This window comes from Coffea arabica, chromosome 7c (assembly GCF_036785885.1).
Source record: "Coffea arabica cultivar ET-39 chromosome 7c, Coffea Arabica ET-39 HiFi, whole genome shotgun sequence".
Taxonomy (NCBI): Eukaryota; Viridiplantae; Streptophyta; class Magnoliopsida; order Gentianales; family Rubiaceae; genus Coffea; species Coffea arabica.
In genome coordinates, this window is record NC_092322.1 from 16,788,454 (window position 1) to 16,815,720 (window position 27,267).

Consider the following 27,267-nt stretch of genomic DNA (forward strand, 5'->3'; position numbering starts at 1 on the left):
CCCTTCCCCTACTGGAAAAAAATTTAAAAAAATGGACAATATCTCGGGCTTTTTTAGACTTTCAAAAATATTTTCACATTTTAATTTTTAATAACAGTTTTTGTTTATTTTTCCTATTATTAAGTCAAATTAGCAAGATACTCCCCTCAATCTTAAAAAAAGTGCAATGATGGAATGAAATTAAAGTAGTACCATATGTATACAAATATTATTTTTTTGTTATTATGTTAGGAATATTGATATTTTAGATATTATTTGTCCTGGATGTTAGTTAAGTAACAGTTTAAGGGATAAAGTGAAAAAAATAACGTTATGAGACAAAGTGCAAAAAAAGTGGCTATACCTTAGGGGGAGTTTTTGTGATACCCTACACTTTAGTTGGGCTAATATAATAGCCTTCATTTGTCCACTTTCATTGACAATCTTACTCGCCAAGATATCTTCAAGATTCAAGATACGTGAATTTTAGTAGAACGAATGGTTCAGCATCTCAGCGGATTCCCTGATCAAAGATGGAGCAACTCTTAGCTAATTTCTTAGCATATAGATAAAAAAACCTGATCCGCAGTGCCAGTATTGAAATGGTCTTTGGTCCGTGAAAGCTCTGCTCTGACTTGATTGCAAGTCCGTTTGGCATCAAAAGGCAAGTGCTGCATGGGATGATTCAATATTTCGATTCTTTCTGTTCGAAAATGGCCACTTCATTCTACGACCATCTTAAATTCTTCAACTGATGGACGATGCAAAGGCAAGTAATTGAATCACTCTTTCCTGGCTGATATCTCCCTACAACATGCAAACGTTAGGAGCCTCAGAAGTGAGAAGAAATCAATTTGAACATATTAATGTGGTCTTCAACATCAAATTGACAAACACGATGATTAAATGATCCAGCAATATCAGGAAGTTGGATCCCATTTCAAAGACCCGCTAATTGAATCACCGCAAGGCCTCCTCCAACAATTTCGGTTGCTCTAGCATTCAGAAATCTGTTCAGATCTTCCCTAAACTGAGCAAAATATGCCTCTTTGATTTCTTTTATAGTCTTTGAACAATAAATCTTGCATTTGTTCCATGCTGAAGAATTTTGATTACCAACTTCTTTTGGAACCTTGGAAAGCCAATGGAGTGCATAAGAAGAATGCGCAATATGAAGGCTAGCTTTAGGGAATAAATGCTTGTGGAAGGAGTCAGGAACTGCTGCAGCAAAGTATCGCATCTTTGAAGGGAGGGACTTGAAGAGAGTATTGAAATCATTGTCAACAAGATCGTTGAAAAAGCCTTGGAATTCCAAGGATGCACTCACCTGCATGGATCTGTACTTAAGCTCCACTGCTTCAACAATGTTCTGCATATGGTAGTCTACCAAATCTATTTCATTAAAGCCTCAAAGTCTAGCCTATAAAAGATAATCACTTGTACAAGTCCCCTTTACAAATCTAACTCAAAATTTTTTTTTAATCAGCTTTAGAAGATTACATGAGAAAAAAATATCAAGTACATGTAATGATCGACCAGATTGTTTTATTTACATCGAGAAGGTATTCATGATCTAGGTCTTTAATTAAGTCATGGTCATTTTGACAGGCCCATTTTAACAAATCTAACTGAGTAATCTTCATATCATGAGTTTAAATAAGAAGGTCATATGAGGCACAATATCAATTACAAAGATCATCAATATTTACCCCTAGCTAATTTTATATGAAAATATGCACGCTCAATGAATGTCTGCAACCGTCCTTCACGTTCCAGTAAGAATGTCTGCAGCCCTGCTTCTTCAAGTTTTTCAGAGCAGAGTAGTCTGGATGGAACTTGGAACAAAAAGCTCCAACTTGGTCCAAGTCTAATAGCGCCTTTAAACAAAAAACAAGATTGTCAAAAAAGTAACAAAAAAAAATAAAGAGAAACTCAAATTACCATGAAAGCAATCCATTATCAAGGAGGTTCTTCAAATGGGTTTCTACGAGTGATAACGAGAAGAGATTGAGCCCGAAATCTTATAATTTGATGCTTCTTGGAAGATTTCTTTTTTTGGAATATTTTTTTGAAGATTTACCCTTTAAAGTCTTCATTTTACAACCTCCTCTTTGAAGACGGAAACTTGTGATGTTCTCTCAATCTCTTTCAATGTTTATCATTCATAAAATTATGCTTCTACACGTCTTGAATGCGTTAACCCTCTCATTAAAAATTAAAATTTTTTTGGCCGGGTTTTACCAGAGAAGAAAAACTTTAACAGACATATGAATAGGCAAAAACATGCAAGAGAAGAAAAGCATAAACAATAAAAATCCAAAAAAAAAATTAGAGAAAACGATGGAAATTTTGTAGAAGAGCGCATTGAAATTAGCAAAAAATATGTGATCACAACAAGAGGATAAGCAAACGAGAAGTAACTAGTCTAAAGTTAAGTATTCATCAACTTGTGGGACGAAGAATGAAGGCAGGAAGCCACAAATTAAGGTTGTATATGTGATATTAAGGAGTCTGAACTTAAATACATGTTATGCATATATACATGCAAGATGTTAATTTTATTATTTTAATTCTTAAACTTTAAATTTAGGAAAGAAACTGCCAACCTTTTTGGTGTAAATTTGGGAGGGAACCCAAGTATCATTTTTTTTTTAAACATTTTAATATGAACTATGAAGAGAAACCAAAGAATAAAAGGGTATAAAACAATTTTTCATTTGGATGATAAAATGTCACATTAGACAGATTAATAGACGTTTTTCATTCTCATTATAAACGTGTCACCTTATGATTATTAAATAAATATAGAAACGTGAATTACATGTGGCCTAGTAGAAACTTTTCTTGGCTTACATGGGCGCTACGAGCAAGAAGTTCAGGATCAATTCTGGTGGATGAAGCAATTGCACTGAAGCTGGCAGTGTGTAAGACAGCCACAACGCAAGCCAGGGAAGTGCAATTCCAAGTGCAAAACCCACAAATCCTTAACAATATTCGCACAAACAGAGTAAGTGAGATTGGATTAGCGACTGTTGTGGATGACATTCTTCAATTAAGCCAATTGTTTCATATGTGCTCCTTTTGCCTAGTTAGAAAAGATAAGACTCAATTAAGCTACAAGCTTAGCATTCATGCCTTGGGCATTATTTTTGATGAGGAACATTGGTTTCCTTAGTGGTAAATATGCCGCTTGTAAAGTTCAATCAAGCCCTTGCTCGCACTTGTATATCTTTTGTCAAGCAATACAATCAATTATCGTTTCGAAAAAAAAAAATATATAACTCTCATAGATTGCGCATTGGAGGAAATTCATCATGCTAAATACCCACAAATAACTGCAGTGATCAAAATTTACTGAACTTGAACCATAAATTGTTCATAAACAAGTTGAAGTATTTTGTAAGAAAACAGGATTTGTTATTTTAAACATGATTGAATAATGCTAGCTGGATGAAGGCAAGTTTTCTATTATTTAGTGCTTTGTTTTTTTTTTTTTTTAAAAATACTGCACATCCTTTCTTATTCTGGAGTAAATGTTCTAAGAAGAAAATAAATATTGATGTCACTTTAATTTAATCAAAATCACATTTTGGCAATTCCTGTTTAAATTTCATTGATCATTATCTTTTGATATTTTAGAAAAATTGTAGAAATAGAAATTAAGAAAATGTTGAAAATGGTGAACTTATAAGAAGTTTGATACAAAGAACTATATGAGACTGTTTTTTTTTTTTTACCATCAATAATGATCTCGAATAAGGCATATTTTTAAAATAAAGCATATTGGTTTTTAAGTACTATAAATTATACAATAACTTTATATCTAATATATATATATATATATATATTTAAATAGGATTATAAATCATAAAAGCAAAGTGTACATACTGCCGATTGAGGGGGCAAAGTGTGATCAACACCAAGAGCCATTTTTATTTATATACAAGTTGGGAATTTACTTGAACAAAGGAAAGTTTGGCAGATAAAATTTCAAAGGAATGTAGGTGGATGCCAATCAGTAACTAATATAGTGATTATCGGTTAATTCGGTAACCCATACCTCAAATTGTTTCGAGCGTAAATCCGTGGCCATGATGTGTCCGTGACTTCATTGAAAGTTACGGACTATCATCCATAGACAATTTTCCCACTACTTTAATAACTAGTGGCGTCTGAAATTGATTCCCCGCGAAGGGAGATTGGTTGGTGTTGGGGGTTGGCGGGGGGTGATGGCGTGGTTTTCTGTTGGGTTGGGTGGGAGCTGTTAAGGGTGGCAATGGGAGCAGGTGGCCGCGTGCACCCGCCCCGCGGGGCTAATGGGGCGGCCGGGGGGGGGGGGAATTTTTTTCCTCCCCTGCCCCGCCACCCGCTTAAAAAATATATATGTATATAGTTATATATATAATATTTAATTTAATTAGTTATAAATTTATGATAATGATATTATTAATTATATGTATTATATAATATATATTAGTATATGTAATATAATTGATAATATCAATTATACTAATAAATATATATGTCTACTAATAGAAATTATCAATTAGTTATACTAAATCCCTTACACTTAATACAATAACATTTTTTCTTAAAAAAAAAAACACAAGCACAATAATGAATTAGTGATTGTATTTGTGTAAAAAGTGAAAACTTGAAAACTTTAGTTGTATTTATTTCATCATATTGGATTATGTTCAAATAACTTTTGTTTGATTGTTTTTATAAGTTTCAATTGTGAAATTACAATGAATAATAATTTGGTGATGTGTTGATATTTTAGTACTTGATTATTTGCTAAAATTTAATTATAATAAAATTATGTAACAAATTTTTATTACTCTCGTGGGGGCACCCACGAGGGAAGCGAGGTGGGGCAGGGATGAGGAGGGGGGAGCGGGGGGCGGGGGTTGGGGGAATTTCTAGGCAATGGGGCGGGGAGTGAGGGAGGGGTCCCTCGCCCCAACCCCCATCCCATTGCCATCCATAGGAATTGTGTGTAGCATTGGTGTAGTCACGTGATGCGTCTTGCATTCCCTCTTCTCCATCTATACCTTCGCTCATTACCAATGTTTTTAAATTCGGACCAGATCGATGGGCGATTTGGTAGAATGTTTGGCTTCAATTTTTTCAATCCAATCGGTTTAACCGATCAGCTCACCAATCCTCTTATTTATTAATTGTTTTAAATATAAAAAATTAAGAATGTCAAGAAACTATACGAAATACAGAAGGAAAATTTTAAAATAGTGGAAGATTTCAAAGAAAAAAGGAAGCTGTTTTTCATCTCGAAAAAAAAAGTTCATTGTATAATAACTAAAACATCGAGGAGTTAGAAAAATTAAAAAAAAAATTTCATTCAGGTCACAAATTGAACAACATCCTGGTGTTAAATTTTTTTGACTCAAAACAACAAGATAGTCATTCCAAGAAGAAAATTTCCAAAAAACAGGAAGAGAACAAAGTTCTGTAGTACCAATTTTTATCAACAATTTCTCTTCCATTTTTCATTGTCTCTTTATCATCGCCTACAAGCCTTCTATGCTAACAAAAATTTTCAAATCTATATTTTTGTATATTTTAACACCACATAAATAGAAGAATACAGGAATATTTATAAGAAAAGAAAATAAAGAACGAAGATGATCATTACAGGTGGCACAACAGTGTGGTGGCTTTGAGTGGCTTCTAGAGGTTTTGTGTGGTGTGATGTAGAGGTGTTAAAATGGGTGATTTGGGCGGGTTTGGATTGGTTAAAATGGGTAATGAGTATAAATGAGTCAACCCGTTTATACCCATTTAATTAGATAGGCATAAATAGATAAGTTAAAAAATGAATTGGGTAACCTAATTACCCATTTATTTTAATTTTTTGTAAACTCATTTAAATTCATTTTTGCAAACTAAGTTATTAATTTATACCACCCTTTGCACCCATCATTAGTTTTAAATATTTACTTATAATGTTCAATAAGCCTAATTATCAAATTTTTTCCCATCCGTACTCTATGTCGCAAAATTACATACTATTTAATAATTGAATAATAAGAATATAAAAATCTGAACTAATTATTATATAAGTTAACATAAAAATTTAATCCAAAAATTTTGAACCCCTAACATTTTTTTCTTGTGTAAATTTAAAATTTCATTTTTGAAAGGTAGAAAAAGAGGTTAAAACTTATCATAAATTGGTAATGCTGAAAAATGAGCAAGTTAATAAATTAAGAGAAAATAAAATGATAAGATAAAACCAACAAATAATAATAATAATGAAACAAAAGTAGTTAACATCATAACAAAATGAAAAATTTGAAAAAAAAAATGGGTGGGGGAAGAGAGGAGGTTTGGCGGAAAACAATTCTAAATGAGTTAATTGGGTTTGATGGGTTACGCAATAATACTCATTTAAAAAATGAGTATTATTGAGTAACCCATTTATACCCATATACAAATATTTAAAATACCCATACCCATCTATTTATGAGCGGGTATGGGTAAAATTAATTAAATGAGTTGGTTTGCCACCTATAGTATGATGTAGGAGTGAGCATGGAGGGAGACGGCTATGGAAGAAATGGTGAGATTTGAGGATTTTGTTACTTTTCTTAGTTGATTTTGGTCTTTTATTTCTGGCCCACAAAGTTGAATATTGAAGTTAGGATCCGTTCGAGTCGAGTCAAATTCGAGTAATGCACTACTAACTCGAGGTAAAGTAGCTGAGTTCGAACTTGAACTCGAGCTGGTCCACCTTTTAAAAGTCAAGTTCGAGCCCAACCTTGGCTTCAGTTTACCTTGCTCAAATTCAAGTTTAATTAAATCTGATTGAGTCTAATCAAACTCAATCAAGCCTATTCGAGTCTAATTTTACTCATCTAATAAAAATTAATATTTCAAATATATTTTAAATAAATGATATAATTGACATTTCAAAATAATAAGCATAAAAATTTTAAATATATATATTATCAAAAACTTGATTAGGCTCATCGATCTTTCGAATACAAGAATTTGGAACTCAACCTTGACTTGTGGGGCCAGATGAGTAGCTCGAACATGGTCAAAGTGAACTCAAGTCAAACTATTGACCTAATAGCTTACGAGTTCAAGCCGAGTTACTTAGTTTAGCATCAACCCAAATTGAAGCTATTAACACGTATTTTGGGCCTTGGCAACCCAATAACATGCAAAATGCAACACTCCAATACTCACAAAATGAAGAATTAAATGGGTTCAAATAAAAAAATCATAAACTCAGATCTAACCGATTTAGCCGGTTTCTTGTGGTCCACTGGTTTTGATCTGTTGTTCCCCTTTTTATCATTATTAGGGCTGGAACTGAATCAAATAGATTGGCTCGAGCTCACGAGCTACTTGGTCAGCGGCTCGAGCTCGCGAGCTCGAGCTAGGTTGACCAAGCTCGATCTCGAGCTCGAGTTGGTCGTTAGAGCTATCGAGTCGAGTTCGATCTTGGAAATATAATACTCGAGAGCTCGACGAGCTCTAACGAGTTTTTTATAATATATATTTTAATTTTTATTATTGTGAAATGTCAATAATATCCTTTATTTAAAATTATATATAAAATATTAATTTTTATTACTTGAGCTCGAATAAGCTCGATTGAACTTGATTTAAATTAATTACATTTAATTAAACTCTTGCTTGAGTTCCATAAATTGAGGTCGAACTTGAGCTCGACCTCGAATTTTAAAAGCTTGACGAGCTCAAGCTTGAGCTCGACCTTAGTTATTTTGCCTCACTACTCGAGGTCGACTTGACTCGATAGCACCTCTAATCATTATTTAAGGCTTCCTAGTCGGTCTGCAGTTCAACAATCCAATCTGCAGTTGAACCAGCCGGTCCGATCTCGATCCGAAAACACTGCTCATTACCCGTGTTATAGTTTAGCAAGATGCTCACTCGCTTCACCTTAAACTTGCTGGCAGCAACATACAAAAGCCTCTAGCAGACGTGCGGCTGCTGTTTGGAAAGATCGCCACGGCGATTGACTGCTGTTTGGAAAGAAACCGCCTCCTACAGGAAGACAAATCATTAAGAGTCATCTACTACGAGAAAAGTCAATGACAGCAACAATTGCAAAAAATAGTGTGTCACTTTGATAGAAATTTAGATGATTTGTCAAATGATCAAAGACTAAGAGAATAATAATAGTTAATTCCTCCGTTCCAAAGAGCAACGCAGAATTTGTTGCTTTTTGGGAACGCAACATTTTATCAATGGCTAGAAGATATGGCAAAAGCATTTTGGCCCACACTAACAATTGACTATTCTTTTTGATTGTCTAACAATTTAGAGTATTTTAAACTTTGGCGTCGTTAGATGTCACCCCGACAAGGGCAAGTGCAGTGTTTCCCATAGACAAATAATAGTCTTGCATGTGACATGCTTAGAATGTATATATATTCTCGGGTCCACTTTGCAAAAATGGTGTAAGTTGAAGACAAGTGAAAAATTACATTAGTAATTAAAGTAAGTAACATTCATTTTAAAACAAATCAAAACGGAAAACATGACATTTTCTAAACCTAACATTAATTCTGGCCATTATGAGTAGGGGTACCGGTGGATTATGCTTTTTGTTCATGTCTAATTAATTCAACTATAGTGTGGGTCATTAATATTTTTGAACTGCAGGTACGTAGCATTTTTTCATAAGTAAAATATCACAACTAGCAGCATCAATTTCTAACTGTACGTGTGGTTCACTAAGCTCTTGGTCTACTTTTTTTTTTATATTATTCTTATTTTTTCTCTGGTGATGAAGGGGTAGGTTTTAGGCGATTGAGAGGATGACAGGAAACTCGAACTCAGAACCTTTCATTTTTAGGGTTTCAATCTTAGCTATTAGATCAAAACTTCCTCTACTATTGGCCTACTAAAAGTTTGTATACTGGGGTCAAAAAGCCTTCCATCAAGACTTGCAACTATGTTGTTCAATTGATTGATATGCAAGCACCAACCATTTTAAAATGATCTTGGACTAAGTCATATCTCGACTAATAACTATGTGAACCCCGCTGTCATATTTTGTCCATCAATTGTCCACCTTTTATATTCAAACAACGAATTCTTCAAAAGCCATGCTATCTGGATAATAAGTTAGAGTCCCAAAAAATGACAAACTTTTTGAAACGAAGGGAGTATCTTATAATGTACATAAAAAATTTTTTATTTAGAGCAAATTTGAAATTTTTATATACCAAAGTTTAAGGGATCCACTAATAAAATTTGGATTGACATCTTACTCCTGTGTGCAGGGTTTATTTAAACAAAAAAAAAAAAACAGAGAGATCCATAGTTTTGTACCATATTCTAAAAGAGCGTAAATGTATCAAAATCATTTTGGTTTGGTTAATTTGATCGCTAAGGAAAACCTTTTTTCTTAAATTTCTTGTTTCTCGATCCGCCAATATTTTTGTTGTTTTTCCTATTACGAAGCTCTATCCTCACAATTCTATACATCATGTACGATATGTTATGCGGGCTTTGGCTACAAGTCTTGGCACAGTTGTTGGAACAATTTTTTCATATGGACTGCCACTGCTTAATTTCTTCCTGTAAAAGAATGGGTTAAAGGAGAATCAGTAAAATCCAGAACTAAATGATCCATTTAATATGCGCTCAATACTTTCTTGGTCACGTTTTGGTACAGTAAGCAAGGTGTATTGCCTGTTATTGAAATTAAACTTACCCTGATTAGAGATTTCAGTTAAGGTCTAGGATACTAGATCCCTCCCTTTAATACAAAATTTAGAGCGAGATTTTTCACTCAAGACTTAAAAAAAAAAAAATCTGACGCTTTAAACTGAGGAACACTTTAGTTTACAAAGCTAGTTTGGAATAAATTAGCTAGTCAAAATAAAAAAAATGGAAGAAAACCTCTATGATTGTATAATTAATAGATTTGAGATAGAGATATGAATCTAGACACCAAATTTGACTTGTTCGAATTGGTCCAGGCTCAAATGTATAAGTTATTCGCATGTCACCTCATTCAAAAAACCGTTTGCATCCTATTATAGCTCTTAGTCCCTTTCCGAACTGTACAAGTTTCTTACAAAGCATACAGCTTTCCGGACGTAGATGATGATATCTATACAGATGGCTCTTATACCGTACAATGAAGTACCCCATGGGTAGATATATGAATCCAAACTTACCTAATGATTCGTGTTATGAGCTTCTACATCCTAGGTCTTTTCATTCCATCATCTATCTTATTTTTTTTATGTAGTATTCAGACCGAATGACTTTATGAAATTTCGTCGATACTTCCACATATTATGAGTAACGTAGGAGACATTGCTATTTTTCCCCCGGGTAATCTTTAGAATTCTCACTGCTTACTTTCAATTCGCCTCTGACCATGGAATGAAATATGAATAACTTGTTCTTCACTCTTTGAAAAAGGGGTGCTTTTGATTCTGTCAGTGTTTAAATCAATTTTGTCTTCTCCACATTACTATATCTCTAGAGACAATAATTTTATATGAAGAAGTACTGAACTCAATCATATCATGCTAGAATTTGCATCATGTTCTTATCTACATAATGGGATATTAGCTTGTTTGAGAGCAGAAAAAATTTGTACGTACGTGATAAATTATGTTTGCATGTGGTGTTAGAGTAATGACGGGTATTTTACATACGTGCAAGCTAAAAAATACCGAATTACACCCGTTCACTGCAAGTATACAGATCAACTAGTAGTTTAGGGTATATATCGGGTCGATCCCACAGGGAAGAGTGAACAATTACCGGTATTACTAAAGCTTCTCTATTATTTAGACTATCAATGAATTTTAACAAGTAAAACCTACTGAACTTATGCAAGAAATAACAAATGAAAGCTCCTTAGGTTGTGGTATCCCCAACTACTCATGCAAGTGCTATTTTTGGATCATTGAATACTACATCTAGGCTAGTTATGGTGTAATTTCCTTAAACATGTGAAACCTACTTTCGTAGTGAATCAACTATACTCATAACTAATCCATACCTATTTTCATGGTTATGAAATTAGCTACAAGTTCATTTCTTCAATGAAATTACATGAAATGAATCACTAAAAACCACATAAGTGCACCTCTACTTTCGTGAGTGTACTCCCTATGTTTAGCACTTCTTGAACTAGTGTTAAATCTCAATTTTCATTGCAGAAACAACACCTTAGATAATCACAATTAATGGTACCAGATTAATCATGATTTAAAGAGCCCAAGTGCTAAATAACTTGCTCAAATCTTAGCAAACAAATAACCAAATAATAAACACTAACAATCATAGAAAGTTCAACCAAACCCAAGGTATAAACTTTAAAAACACATATTACACACAAAATCCAGAACTTGTATATTAACTAAACTTGGAATCAAATACAAAAGATAAAGAGTTTGGAAGGAATACAACCCTTGTCACATGAGTTTTCTTCCTTGCCTTCTTCATCCTCCATTTTCATCCTAATCTAGATAATAACAAGAAAGGATGAACTACTAACTAAACTAAACTAACCTACTACTAAAGAAATGGAAGAGCTACATTTCTGCACTCTTCAAGCTTTCTCCCGTAGCTCTCTTCTCTATTGTTGGATGCTCTATCTCCTCCTCTCTTGCTCTATATTATTGGATCCCCTTCAATCTTGCAATCTTGGCTATTTTATGATGAAATATGGTCAAGAAATGAGGATTACATCTCCCTTTTACAACTGGGAATGTTTCTCACATGTATAGCATCCCATGTGAGTTGGTGGAGGTGAAATTGAGTTTTACGCGTACATAGCAACCTTTTCTGACCACAAACCGGCCAGGAATCCGGCCACAAATCCGGCCAAATTCCGGCCGGATTGCTACAGTGACCATTTGGTCACTTCTGGTTCAATTTCCAGCTCTGCTCCGATTTTGACTCAACTTCAACGGAACTTTTCTTGATGATAAAAGCTGATTTAGCTCTTGACCAAAACATAAAAATTGTAGCCCTTTGAGTTAGCTTTCCAATGCATCAAGAATCACCTCATTTGGATCTGTGTAGGCTGAGAAATGACCGAAATACCCTTATCTGCTCATTGCCCTGTTCCAGTTTCGACCAGTAGAAATTTGCTATTGTAATTCGGCATTTTGACCTGGAAAACCTTCAAACTGGATTTAGATATCTTCACCAAAGTTGTAGATCTATCTCTTATCTTCAAATTGGTTCAAGAATCATCTTAATCCGATCACTGTAGCTCAAGTTATAGCCGAAATACGAAAATGTGTCAAAACTGTCAAAATACACAAAATCCAAGTAAAAAGTGATAAAAACCTCATTTAACCACTTAAAAACATTTTTCACCAATTATAGCCAAAATGAATCATTTTCTTCCAATAATATACCCAAAGTGACTAAAAATAATATAAAATGTCATACAATTATTACGTAAATTAGTCACTTATCAAACTCCCCCACACTTAAATCATTGCTTGTCCTCAAGCAATTCACACATAATCAAATGCAATGATTCAAGAGGTGAAATAATATATGCACTTTGTCCAATTTAATTCCTCAAGACTTGGAAAATAATCATTATACAATTATTCAATTTACACTAAATACTCATAATATCAAGTAAAGGAAAGATAATTATACCCTAAATTCAACAAGTTAAACTTAATCTCTTACCCTAACTTAAATTTTACAAGTAAGCAAATCACATAGTCAATTTATAGTTTTCCTCCTCCTATAATCATCTTTTTCTCAAAATTCTATAACTAAGAGGGATTTATTCACACAAATTTTACTTAAATAGTGAGAATGCCTTTTTACGCGAAAATCGACACTTTTAGGTGAAGATCCCCGGTTACTCAACATTTCACTTATTCAAGTTGCTATGCATACTCTTAATTCAAGTACCTTTTTACGCGAATGTCGACATTTGTAGATGCCAACCCCCGGTTACTCGGTACATGAATCATTGGAGTAGAACAATTTTTATTTACTTTCTTTTTTTTTCTTTTCTTTTTTTTTCTTTTTCAGAAATAAAGGACAATAAATAGATAACCCCTCTTAGAAAATATATAAGAATAATCAAAGGAGGAGTATAACTTTTATCGACTATATCAATCACTTACTTGCAAAATTAAGTAAAGAGAAGAAATCTCATTAAACATGTAAAATTATAGGCATAATTTTCCTCACTTTACCAAATATACTTTCTAAAATGTAAAAATTCTAATTGCATAATACTATTTCCAAGTTAAATGAGGACTAAACTTTCCAAAATACATATAACATTTCAACAAATGGAAGAATAAGGTTGGAACAATTAGCCCTTTTTGAATGAAAATGCAAAAATTTGAAGAACTTTTGGGCCATAGTGAAATATTGGAAAAGATTTTAGAAAATTTTTTACAGAGTTTCTCCTTATAAATGGAAGAAAACTCCCTGCTAACAAACCCAATTTCAATCAAATTATCCACATGGCAAACATTTCCAACACAATTCCAACATTTTTAAGCATTTAAATCCACAAAATATCATCACATAGGCTTAAAATGCAAGTTCAAATATTTCCTCCCCCCACACTTAAACTTCACATTGTCCTCAATGTGAGAAAAGGAAAATAAATAAAGAGTAAAAGAAAATACTGCTCAATTGAACTTGCGTAATCAGAATCCATGGCCAAGTGACGAATTTCCAACCGTATTTGAGAAAGAATGGAGAGTTCACTTATTGCACCCTGAAAAAGACAAAATCAAAACAAATAAATTTCTTAAAAAATAAAAGGTTGCAATCAACAAAATCATGCAATTCAAGGAAAAAGGAAAAATGATCAAGCATGTGGAACCATACAATGTTCAAGGGATAAAAACATGAAATGAGCTAATCTTTGCTAATCAAATATATGCATTAGTATCCAAAGCAAAGGGAAGCTAATTTCACACAAAAAATCCACAATCATGAACAAAATAAGTTCCATTTATACATTTTGTCATCAATGATCAAATCCCCGCAAGTACAAAAGTAATCTCAAAATGGAGACAAACACACCAAACCAAAATATAGATGACCTTCGTGAGAATTCATGAAATACTAAAAACTATTGAACCACAAAAATTGTAAGTGCATTTATGAATTAAGGTCATCTTCAATTCACCTCTTCTTTTAGAATTACCTAAGAATTCAACAAATCATTCAACCAAGCCCCTTTGCATTCATTAGGCAATCTAAATTACTCACATGAATATCATAAACTCCCACAAAACTAATTAAAATGCTACATTGGCCACTTAATATGCAACTTGATCACTAAGCCAAATTAAGCATAAAATTAGCAAAATTTCACCAAATAATGACAAACTCATGAGTTAAACATCACCAATAATCATCAATAAGCTCAATAAGCACAATGTAAAGCACCAAACTTCACAAAATGAAAAAAATTCGAAATTGCCCAAAAATAGAAAAAAAATAAAAATTGGCAAAATTCAAATAACAACATTTGGTGAAGATTTGTTACCTCAAACTTGTTGGTTGATGATTATGGATGCCAATGGTGATGAAACCCCCAAAAATTTCACTCCAATTCGGCCTCAAATGAAGAGTTCAAAAATTTGAAACCCTTGCTCTTGCTAAACTAAAATCCGAATTTAGACTTGTTTTTGAAGAATTTTTTAGCTATGAAATCATCTCTCAAGTAAAAGGGGAGTGTTTTGGTATAGTTGGTTTGAAGATTGGATGGTGAAAAGAGTGAGTTTAGTGAGTAATGTGTGTTTGAGGTGTTAGTGTGTGAGTTGGGTTGAAGAAGAAGGAAGAAAAATTGTGAGGAATCCGTGAAATGGATTCATCTTACGCTGGTTACTGTTCACAATCCGGCCAGAAATTGGAGGGATTCGTGGAGGGATTCTGGGCAAAATTTTTTTTTTTTTTTTTACTGTTGCATATCCGGCCAGTTTTTGGCCGGATTTCCGGCCGGATTCTTGGCCGGATTTGCTACAGTGGATTTTTTTTTTTTTTACAATCCGGCCAGTTTTTGGCCGGATTTCAGGCCGGATTTTCGGCCGGATTCTGTCCAGAATGCTCGAAAAAATTTTCTTTTCTCCCCTGACTATCCGGCCTTCAATCCGGCCAACATTTGGCCGGATTTATGGCCGGATTTGCTGCAGAAAAAGCTGTTTTCTGCAGTTTTTCCTCCAAATTTGCTTGGCCAACCTTCCACATTCAACCTACTTCATGTTCTTTGAATAAAATTCAAATTTAACATGATCATGCATGAATATAACTTAAACATGAAACACTTTAAATGCATGAAATGCAGCAATTGAACATGAAAACTCCCTTTTTGCCTTAATATAAACACCTTTGCAATTGAGATCATTTGCATGAACTCTTGCCACTGCCACCTACAAAACACACAAAAACATTAATCGAACAACTAAAACTTACTAAAAACAAGCCAACATGAAGAAAAGTGGAGTTGAAAAGTGATCCAAGCCTTCGTTTTTAAAAGGATCCGAGGTCGGATCATGATGATTGAGTTCGGATCAAGAAGCTCGAAGTTTTTCTCTGATTGTAGAAGTGGATCCGAGCTCGGATCCATTGAATCTGCACTTATTGCAGAATTTTTGCAATTTTCAGTTTGACCTCAATTCTTTAAAATACACCCTAGATCATTTCTATGTCAAAATAAACCATTCACGCACATGTAAAATGATCTAAACATGCATTCTAAACCTCTTTAATGCATCAAAAACCATAATTACTGAAATTGAGGTATTGAGATCTTTGATCGAACTTCGTCTTTTCACCTCATTTGGTCACTTTTCCAAAACCTACAAATGAAAAACAACAAAATTACTCAAACTTATACTTTAAACATAAAATCACTCCAAAGTAACACCAACTTAAATAAGCATTGGGTTGCCTCCCAATAAGCGCTTCTTTAAAGTCAATAGCTTGACTATATCACCTCATTTTTCAAGGAGGCTTAGTTAACGAATAATCCACCATTTTAGGCCGTGGTGGATCATTGTATGGTGACTTAATAGAAAAAGCCACATGATCTAATGATGTGAGAAATTGAAATGACTTACATATTCCAAGTGTTTCATAGATATTACCTTGAATATGCACCACTTGAGAACTTACCAAAGGAAATGCCATGAAAGTATCTTGGGTAGGAATATCTTTAAAACCTGTACTTTCAATGCACTCCTCAAGAGGGGTGAAAAATGAGTCATTAAAACTCACCTCTTGAGGTTCAAAGTTAGTTCCAAAGATATTATCATGTGAAATGGACATTTGCTCATTGAAACACAATTGAGATTCATCATTTTCATCAAAATGCAACCCATTTTCACATACAACATTCCCACCATTCATGCTAGGATCATTTTGCACATTATTAGAGGAAATAACTTCACACAATGCACTCAATTGCTCATGTATTTGACCAAAGTGAGAAGCTAATTCATCTATTCTTTCCTCAATCCTATCAAAACGGTCGGAAGTTGCATTTGTTAGCTTTTCTATTGCTAAATCAAATTGATTAGAATAATTTTTTGCAGCTAGTTCCCAAAATGCATTAGAATCATTAGCTAATGGTTCATTCTCTAATTCCCAAGGCAGAGGTGCATTAGCTAACTTCTCTATTGCCAACTCCCAAGATGGTTTTGATTCATATTGGACACTTTCAGATTGGTAATCATAAAAATAAGGAGAGTCACTATAAGTACATTGATTATCCCAACCATAAGTAGGAGAATTGCTCCAATTAGCACTATATTGATCAAAACAAGGATTGTAATGCTCTAATTCATCATAATAATCCACATTTTGTACTTGCATACATGTATTAGTAACATGATAACCTCCACACAAGTCACAAATCACATGATAAGAATTAAAAACAATAACATTCCTCCTCTGCTCAATTTCATGCATCATGGTGTCCATTTGAACTTGTAACTTAATTACATCAAATTTTGCCTTTAAGCACCTTAAACCATCTTCAAAAGACATATCTTCAGTAAATTCTTGGTTACCTCTGTTGAAGGAGCTTTGCACTTGGTAACCATCCATTGCCAATCTTCCATTTCTCAAGCATTGTCCTCCAACTTGACCTACTCTTCTCATCACCTAAAAATGCTTTTAAACAACTTAAGAGCAAAATTAGTAAAAAGAATAGGTGATAAAACACATACACATAAAAAATACTAAAAAACAGAAAATAACATTCACAATATAACTAATAATATGTCTAAACTAATAAAGTTGCTCTTCACACCGATATTGCCAAATCTTCCCCGGCAACGGCGCCAAAAACTTGACGGGTATTTTACATACGTGCAAGCTAAAAAATACCGAATTACACCCGTTCACTGCAAGTATACAGATCAACTAGTAGTTTAGGGTATATATCGGGTCGATCCCACAGGGAAGAGTGAACAATTACCGGTATTACTAAAGCTTCTCTATTATTTAGACTATCAATGAATTTTAACAAGTAAAACCTACTGAACTTATGCAAGAAATAACAAATGAAAGCTCCTTAGGTTGTGGTATCCCCAACTACTCATGCAAGTGCTATTTTTGGATCATTGAATACTACATCTAGGCTAGTTATGGTGTAATTTCCTTAAACATGTGAAACCTACTTTCGTAGTGAATCAACTATACTCATAACTAATCCATACCTATTTTCATGGTTATGAAATTAGCTATAAGTTCATTTCTTCAATGAAATTACATGAAATGAATCACTAAAAACCACATAAATGCACCTCTACTTTCGTGAGTGTACTCCCTATGTTTAGCACTTCTTGAACTAGTGTTAAATCTCAATTTTCATTGCAGAAACAACACCTTAGATAATCACAATTAATGGTACCAGATTAATCATGATTTAAAGAGCCCAAGTGATAAATAACTTGCTCAAATCTTAGCAAACAAATAACCAAATAATAAACACTAACAATCATAGAAAGTTCAACCAAACCCAAGGTATAAACTTTAAAAACACATATTACACACAAAATCCAGAACTTGTATATTAACTAAACTTGGAATCAAATACAAAAGATAAAGAGTTTGGAAGGAATACAACCCTTGTCACATGAGCTTTCTTCCTTGCCTTCTTCATCCTCCATCTTCATCCTAATCTAGATAATAACAAGAAAGGATGAACTACTAGCTAAACTAAACTAACCTACTACTAAAGAAATGGAAGAGCTACATTTCTGCACTCTTCAAGCTTTCTCCCGTAGCTCTCTTCTCTATTGTTGGATGCTCTATCTCCTCCTCTCTTGCTCTATATTATTGGATCCCCTTCAATCTTGCAATCTTGGCTATTTTATGATGAAATATGGTCAAGAAATGAGGATTACATCTCCCTTTTACAGCTGGGAATGTTTCTCACATGTATAGCATCCCATGTGAGTTGGTGGAGGTGAAATTGAGTTTTACGCGTACATAGCAACCTTTTCTGACCACAATCCGGCCAGGAATCCGGCCACAAATCCGGCCAAATTCCGGCCGGATTGCTACAGTGACCATTTGGTCACTTCTGGTTCAATTTCCAGCTCTGCTCCGATTTTGACTCAACTTCAACGGAACTTTTCTTGATGATAAAAGCTGATTTAGCTCTTGACCGAAACATAAAACTTGTAGCCCTTTGAGTTAGCTTTCCAATTCATCAAGAATCACCTCATTTGGATCTGTGTAGGCTGAGAAATGACCGAAATACCCTTACCTGCTCATTGCCCTGTTCCAGTTTCGACCAGTAGAAATTTGCTATTGTAATTCGGCATTTTGACCTGGAAAACCTTCAAACTGGATTTAGATGTCTTCACCAAAGTTGTAGATCTATCTCTTATCTTCAAATTGGTTCAAGAATCATCTTAATCCGATCACTGTAGCTCAAGTTATAGCCGAAATACGAAAATGTGTCAAAACTGTCAAAATACACAAAATCCAAGTAAAAAGTGATAAAAACCTCATTTAACCACTTAAAAACATTTTTCACCAATTATAGCCAAAATGAATCATTTTCTTCCAATAATATACCCAAAGTGACTAAAAATAATATAAAATGTCATACAATTATTACGTAAATTAGTCACTTATCAAGTAAAAATGTGTTTTTTGTATCTTCAAATGTGCAAATGTGCAACAGAGAAATATGCGCATATGTGTGGAAGTGTACATGTATGTCTCCAAAATTGTTGATATATACATGTCTAAAACTGAGTTTGTGAGATAATGAAATTTTGCAATTTTATCAATGGATAAATTTTTTAGACACTTTTAATATATATATATATATATATATATATGTATGTATATGAGCTGATACATACTACGTAACCAAATTTCAAATTTGAAATTCACTTTTTACATAGGTGATATATATCTACACTTATTAGTGTAAAAAATTGTTTACACTAACAGTGTTTAAAAAATTAATTCTTTATTAATTCTATACTTGAACAAAAGCTTAGCAAATTGATGATGAAATTTCATTTAAGATAATGTACATAAAATGGGTGGTGCTTAATGTACTGAGAGATTAGAGAATTTCATTATTACACCAATTTAGTACAACAAAGACTTAATGATCTTAATTTCTTAATGGGATTGTCAAACACTCTTTTTGCTCGAGACCTCGAATCAAGGTACTAATTGAAATCAGCCGTGCGGGCACACAGAAAGGAAAGTTATTCTAATTCTACAAATAGAAGCAAACAGTTTTATGGTTTGCATCGCAAAGTACGTAGCAAAATTAGATATGCATTGAATAAGATAATAGGAGGGAAGAAGCCACCAAGGTCCCATTAAGAAAAGACTCCATTAAAGTACAAAAGTTTGTGCATAGAAAAACTCAAGACTCCATTAAGAATTACTATATTGGTTATTACACCATGTACTATTCTTTTACTCTCTCCCCGTCCCACTTTGATAGTCCTATTTCTTTTTTCACATAGTTTAAGAAAAAATAGTTAATTTTGTTGAAAAAATAAATTTATATTGCTATTTTCCTAAAATACCCTCACATTAAATATGGTACAACTTTATGAGAACTTGAATTGATGGTAAAAAAAGAATCAACTCTCATTAAATAGGGTATGTTTATAATAACAACTACTTACATTGAATAAGGGTATTTTAGAAAAATTAAAATACAACTACATTCTTCAATTGGAAAGTGGACTACAATTTGGGACAGATGAAAAGGGAATACAGGACTATTAAAGTGGGACGGTGGGAGTAATAAATAGGAATAATACTAACCTACTTCCATATACTATGGAGGAATTACAGGCTAAAGGATGAGAACCTACGTAGTGAAATTCTGACCTAACGAGGGATGCAACTCTGAGAAATTTCTCCATGAACACTGAAAAAAGGCATCTGATCGACACTGTCTAACACAATTCACGAAATTTTAATAAATATTATTTAGGAGACCACAGCATGCAATGCACCAACATTTGATGAATATTCAAAGTGGTTGACATAATCCTACATTTCTTTTTCTTTTTTTTTTCCAAGGGACAACATCTATAACAAGCTTACGTAAATTTAGAATGTGGTGGAGGGGAGTTTCTAGCATTTTTGTACTAAAGGTGTAAAGGAGCAATGAATACGTGACAACTAAGAAAACACTGAAAACAATTTTTGTTTCTTGTCTTATAAGCTGAGGAGTACGTAGCATATGTTAGCAGTAGACGTTGCAAGAAAGGTTGAGCCTCAATCCAAAGATACGGGAGTAAAAAGCATACGAGGTAGGGTTGCGGCCTCATAAGTTCCATTTGATCCCAATTTGCCCCTAGATTGTAAAGAAGTTAGAGCTAGTAGGGTGTAATAAGTTTAGATAAAATTAAGGGTTAAATGCAAAATCCCTCATGAACTATTAAATTAGTTGCACTTTGCACCCTAAGCTATTTTAAAATGCACTTTACACCTTCAGTCAACAAGAAAATAATAAGGAAATTAACTCCATCCAACTAATTGATGAAATGACTAATTTATCCTCCATTAAAACTTGTAAGAGACAAAAATACCTTTTTGGTAGAAAAAAGTTCTCTTTAAATGTTTAATTTTTCGCTTCATAATAAAGTTTCAATTGAAAACATATTACAAGAAAATATATGATCACTTTGAATGACAATTAAAATAAAAGAAATAGGAAAGAAAGGAATAAATTCAATTCAAGAATCTCAAATAACCATATTTTAATATATATATATATATATATATATATATATATATATATATATATATATATATATATATGTCAAGTTAGCCTAGGTAAGAAAAGGTTGTGATTAAGGAAAACCAAATAATTTAGGCGTTTTATTGAAACTTCTAAGTCCAATATTTTTTTTACTAATATGTGGGTTTTAATTTGGTTTGTATTCATTACAATGATTGTGTTAAATTCTATGAAAATTTTGGGTCCTACTCTAGTTTTATTCTTGTGAAGATTTCAAGTAAAATTTTGTTGATTATATGAAGTTATAGATGGCATTATAATGTGTTCAAGAAAATTATGAGATTTTAAAAATTACAACATTAATCGTTCTTTATTTTGTTTAGATAAAATACCTCTTGGTCTAGCAGAAATGCATACAAAGTTAGAAGATATGCAGCTGTCATCTTACTCATTAGCAAATTGAAAAGGGATATTATCCAAAACCTCCCTTGAGTTTTTCTTAATATGACCTAACACCCTTAAGGTTTTAAAAATATTGCTTACTTCCCTTACTTTTGTTATTTGTGAAACAAAATTTTGAAAAATCCTAAAATACCCTTTTTCTCATTTTGCTAAATAAAAAATACTCCTAAGACACTTCATTTACTCCCAAAAAAAACCACACCTAAAAACTATCTCTTGTAGTACCACCACATCACAAAATTATAGTCCATAAAAATATAAATTTGAAAAAAAAAGATACTTATAAAGAAATACACTAGTACCAATTTAACTCTATATACTCAAATTTGACTTCTTATGAACCTAATTTTTTTCCCAACTTCTTCTCAACCCATGGTCCGAGCCTTTAAGTTGTACTAGTTATTATAAGAATCAACTTAAAATTTAAAAAAAAAAAAAGAATTCACATCCCACTCTATCACAATCATAAAAAGTAAAAATAAACAAAATTCAATCAACTATAATTTATAAATAAACAATCGCATAGTCATTTAAAAAAATGAGTAAGAGAGAATGTTGGAGAAAGGGGAAAGATAAGAAAGTGAATTTTGTTTCTTTTTCAATTTTTTAATTTCTTGACCTCAATTTACTTGATATGTGAATTATGTATCAAGCAAGGGTTAATATAATATTTTGACAATTATTAAGGGAGTTAAGTGATATTTTTAAAATTTTAGGGGTGATAAATGATATTAGGAGAAATCTCAAGGAAAGTTTTTGATGTTATCTTTATTTAGAAACCCTACAAATTCCCAACAATGCAATTACTTGTAACCAAGATAGATACAGCCATTTTATATTAAAAAAAAAAGATGAAATGCAGCCATGTGTATTCCACCTTGTTACTAGAATGAGGGCTACACCAGTCGAAAGATGCTTTCTTTGGATCGATAAATATCTGGGAAAAGGAAGTCGTTAGATATTAGTTATTCGTTAGATAAATATTTATCTGGATCGATAATTATTTGTTAGAAATTAATAGCACAACTAAACCCTAATAGGAAATGGAAATTGCGGGGTTACATGGTCTGCGACAGGCGGAGTAGGCTCCCTCGCAGGGAGCAGCAATTGCAGCTACCCCAGTTAATTATACCTTTTCAAAAAAATAACAATTAAGGCCCCTCTTAATTAGAGGCTGTTAGCCAATCCATCCTTACTTGCTGTCACGTAGACATAATTAATATTTATGTTTTCTGGTAATGATCAATTTTATTTCTTATTTTTAGTAAATCTCAATCAATCAAATTTATTCCTTATTTTTACAAAATCTCAATTCATCAATTAATTCCCTACCAATCATTTATCACATAATTTCTTTCTATCTACATGGTTTAGAAATTCTACAATTACTCACATCTTTTCATTTTTCAACTCCTGCTATTTGATTTGGTTGTTCATTATTACTTCTATAATTTTGAAAATTTTTACTTTTTCATCATTTTCATCCCATAACTTTAGAATATTATTCATAGTATTCTATTTATTTGTCTATTTTTTTAGTGTAAGAGGGTGGTCATCCTCACTATTTATTTGCCTACTTAATCATTCTTTTTTTAAAATTTCTCCAATAATTATTATGTTTTCTCTATTCAAATCTATTTTCTTTGCAACTTATTATGAATCAAAGTTGTGCCCACATAAGTTTTGATTTTACCAAGTTCTCTATGAATGTACTTTAAACATTTTTATTCCTTAAACAACTTAATAGGTAGGAATGGCAACGGGGCGGGGTTGGGGAAGAGGACCCCTCCCCAGCCCCGCTGCCTACTAATTCCCCTTACCAATGCCCTATCCTGCTTTTCCTGTGAGGGCACCCACGAGATTAATAAATATTTGTCATATAATTTCATTATAGTCAAATTGTAGCAAATAATCAAGTATTAAAATATCAACACATCACCAAGTTATTATTCATTTCACAATTGAAAACCATAAAAATAATTAAAACAAAAGCTATTAGAATATAATCCAACATAATGAAATAAATACAACTAAAGTAGTCAAGTTTTCATTTTTGACACAAATACAATCACTAAGTCATTATTATATTTTTTTGAAAAAAAAATGTTATTGTATTGAGTGTAATTAGGAATTTAATATAAATGTATTAATAAATTCAGTATAAATAATTAATAATTTCTATTAGTAGATATGTATAATTATTAGTACAATTGATAATATCAATTATATTACATATACCAATATACATTATATAATACATATAACTAATAATATCATTATCATAAGTTTGTAACTAATTAAATCAAATATTATATATAATTATATTTTTTTATTAATTTTTTTAACGGGTGGTGGGAATGGGGTATACTCGCTCGCCTCTTGCCCCGTTTCTAAACAGGAGGGAAAAATTCCCCTTACCCCACCCCACACTCCAACGCCCACCCCATTAGCTTTCAAGGACACTCGCCCTAATTGCCATCATTATTAATAGGTTGACCCTCAAATCAATTTCTTTTCAAATTTCTTATTTTTTGAACTAAACAAAAAACTGTGTTTTAAAACTCGGACCGGACCAAGTGTCCGGTCCGAGTCATGCTTAAAAACCAGGTAAGTAAAAACCCGGTCAAATCAGGTCAAAAATCGGGTTTGACGGGAAAAAATTGGATTTTTCCGGTTCAAACAGCATTTAAAAAAAAAAAACTCAAACTTTTTTAATATTATGTTTTGACCCCTAGATTGTTAAAAATTATTAATATACCTCAATTATTTCATACTTTATCAATATTTTCTTAAAGTTTGGTATTATTTTTCAATTAAATCCATAATTTTAATTCTAAACTTGTTAATGCTCATTAAATAATATAAATTGTTACTTGATTGTTCTAATTTCTTTGTATTTTCTTGTTAAATATATTTAAAACATCAAATATATATGAATATACATTTATTAATATTTACATGTTATTAGGTATTTTAGATATAATATTTTAATTTTTAAATAATTTTTATTTTGATGTCATTCGGTTCAACCCCTATCGAACTTAGTTGAACCCATTGAACCCGACCCCTGAGTTTGGCCAAGTCGATATCCGGTCCGGTTCTGAAAACATAAAAAAAAATTATTAAAGCTTTTATTCTTCAAATAAATTGATTTTTAATGCATTTACAGTATATCATATAACCTTTCATGTATAAATTATAAAATAATTTATCTTTTATGTTTTTTCAATAATCTATCCCTATCAAAATTTTAGATTTTCCATTCTCTAATTTACAATAGTGGAAAAGCTATATACTGATATCCACTTTTTTCTCGTATCAGACATTACCACTCAGTTAGAGCTATGTACTCAATTTAAATTGTTGTAGATTTCTCAATGTAGGTGGAGTTTTAACTAAATGGTGATAAGTTGTATAGTGGAATTAAAAACCCTAACTAATAGTATTATGGTAAGACTAAAGACTCATTAATGCTAAAATATAAGATGCTGAATCTTGGATAAGATATCCTCCTTAAAACAAAATGTAAACGTGGAGAAGCATTTTGGCTGTTTTGGGGGTAAACCAGGATTGTTGAAATAGGTTTTAATTTCAGAAATTGTTGTGAAGCATTCGTACTTGAATATTAGGGTCATTGACTCTTATTTTAACTAAGGCCACCAAGAACACTATTTATTTACACAAGTGCAATAATTGTCGTAGTGTGGGGGATCTTTTTTTTTTTTTTTTTTGGAAACAATAGATGAATTTTATAACAAACAAGACTTTACAATATTTGAGCAACGGCTCAACTACCTATACAAAGTGTACAATGACACTAAGGAGATACAACAAATCTCTCCTCATCCATGACTATGCTTGAAGCATAAAAACTAATTGTTTTACATAGAGCCATATTAGTAGATTTTCCTTCTTAAAAAAAGCACATGTGAAACAGATTTGCAAGAGCAAGTATGTCTTCCACCAACGTAGCTATATTCGGGTTGTTTCCCTTCCCAGTTTTCAGCAGGCCAATAAGTTGTTTATTGCCATTTATGACTTTGATCCTTTGCCAACCGAGCTGAGCTGCTTTGATAAGTGCGAGACGCACTGCTACAGCTGCATCTTGGATGTCCATATGTGAGCTTCTGTCCACAAGCGCCCATTCAGCTCTGATTCTGCTATCTTTCTGTTTGGACACAACCCCAATTCCCATCTTGTGACCCGATGATGCTTTATGTGTTGCTACATGAAGTTCCATATGTGTTGCTTTATGTAGTGTGGGGGATCAATTGAGTCAAGAATGACGCAGGCAGTATCTAGCTTGCACAATCCTAAGTATTAGGATGCAGATTGATAGCAAGAAAGGGGCTTGTTAACAAAAACAAAGACGTGTTACTTTTTCAAAAAGATGTACTGTGAATATGCACTTTTTCTTTGATATACTATTCTTCAAAAATATTTGGCACTTGGAATCATATATAGACTCAGCCTAAACTGACTAACACCAGCTAGAAGTACTTGGAAAATATGGCAGATGATCCTCTCATTGATGTATTATCTCGCATGAAGCACTTGGCTTCGTGTAGCAGATGATCTAGTGAGGCTTATTTATGAGCAACACGTCATTCTAATTGTAAGAGAAATGTATTATTAGGTGTTACAACTCAATTACACTATTTTTCTTCATACCCACAGCGCTAAGTACTACGCTTTTGCATGGAGTAAAGTGTAAATCGACTACAATTGAGTGGAAATAAATATAACCCCAATGATGTACGAAATGAAGACCAAAGTGCATCAATGTGCGGATTTGATCGTAAGCAAGACGGACAGCAAGAAGACGACTAATATTGCTTTCGGATCCTCCGTCCTTTGTTGGGAAATTACGTATTGATGATGGTAGAGGAATCAAATTTCCTCGCCAACACAAGTTAGTTTAATTAGTAAGAACGGATTACTTCCTTATCAAATGTTATGTATTTGGATCCCATTGCTAATATGAATACTGTATTGATGAACGATCTATAAGAATTCTTGTAAACGATTTATGGTGCGGAAGTATGTCCTGACTTATAATAATGATTGGAGGCAAAACCTTCCAAATTTTTTTCAGTAAAAAAAAAAGAAATCAAATTTCCTTGAAAGGTTGTACAAGATTTTAATTAGCTAGAGAGGTGGATTGGGTTGGACAGTTAGGTGGGAGAGATTATAAGTAAGAGATTTTGTGTTCAAATCCTCTCACTTATAAAAAAAGTATATACAAAAGATTTTTGTTACCTAACATATTCTCCTTTTCTTACCAAAAAAGAAAAAAAGAATTGCAATTTTGTTAGAAAAGGATTCATTGATATAAACCAAAAAAGTTGACTATAAATGTAAGTTGTGAGTTAAGAATGGTGAGTAAATAAAAAAAAAATTGAAGTATGTGTTGCGTGTGTGGAGATTCATATTTGCATTATTATATTATTCTATAAATACAAATAAAGATTGTACTTTTTGTTTATACGAATTTAGCAAGCTATCGTTTTGAAAAACAAATAATAAAATCATAAACTTGCACTAAGATCTCATTCTTCGCGCGGCGGCGGCCCTAGAATTGATAAACTACCAGATTCCCTGACCTTATCAGTCAATCA

At 32.7% G+C, this 27,267-nt stretch overlaps 1 pseudogene; it reads right to left on the reverse strand.

Annotated features, from left to right (window-relative positions):
• On the reverse strand, positions 1-25,889 carry LOC140010575 (farnesoic acid carboxyl-O-methyltransferase-like; annotated as a pseudogene).
• Between the last annotated feature and the right edge of the window lie 1,378 nt (positions 25,890-27,267).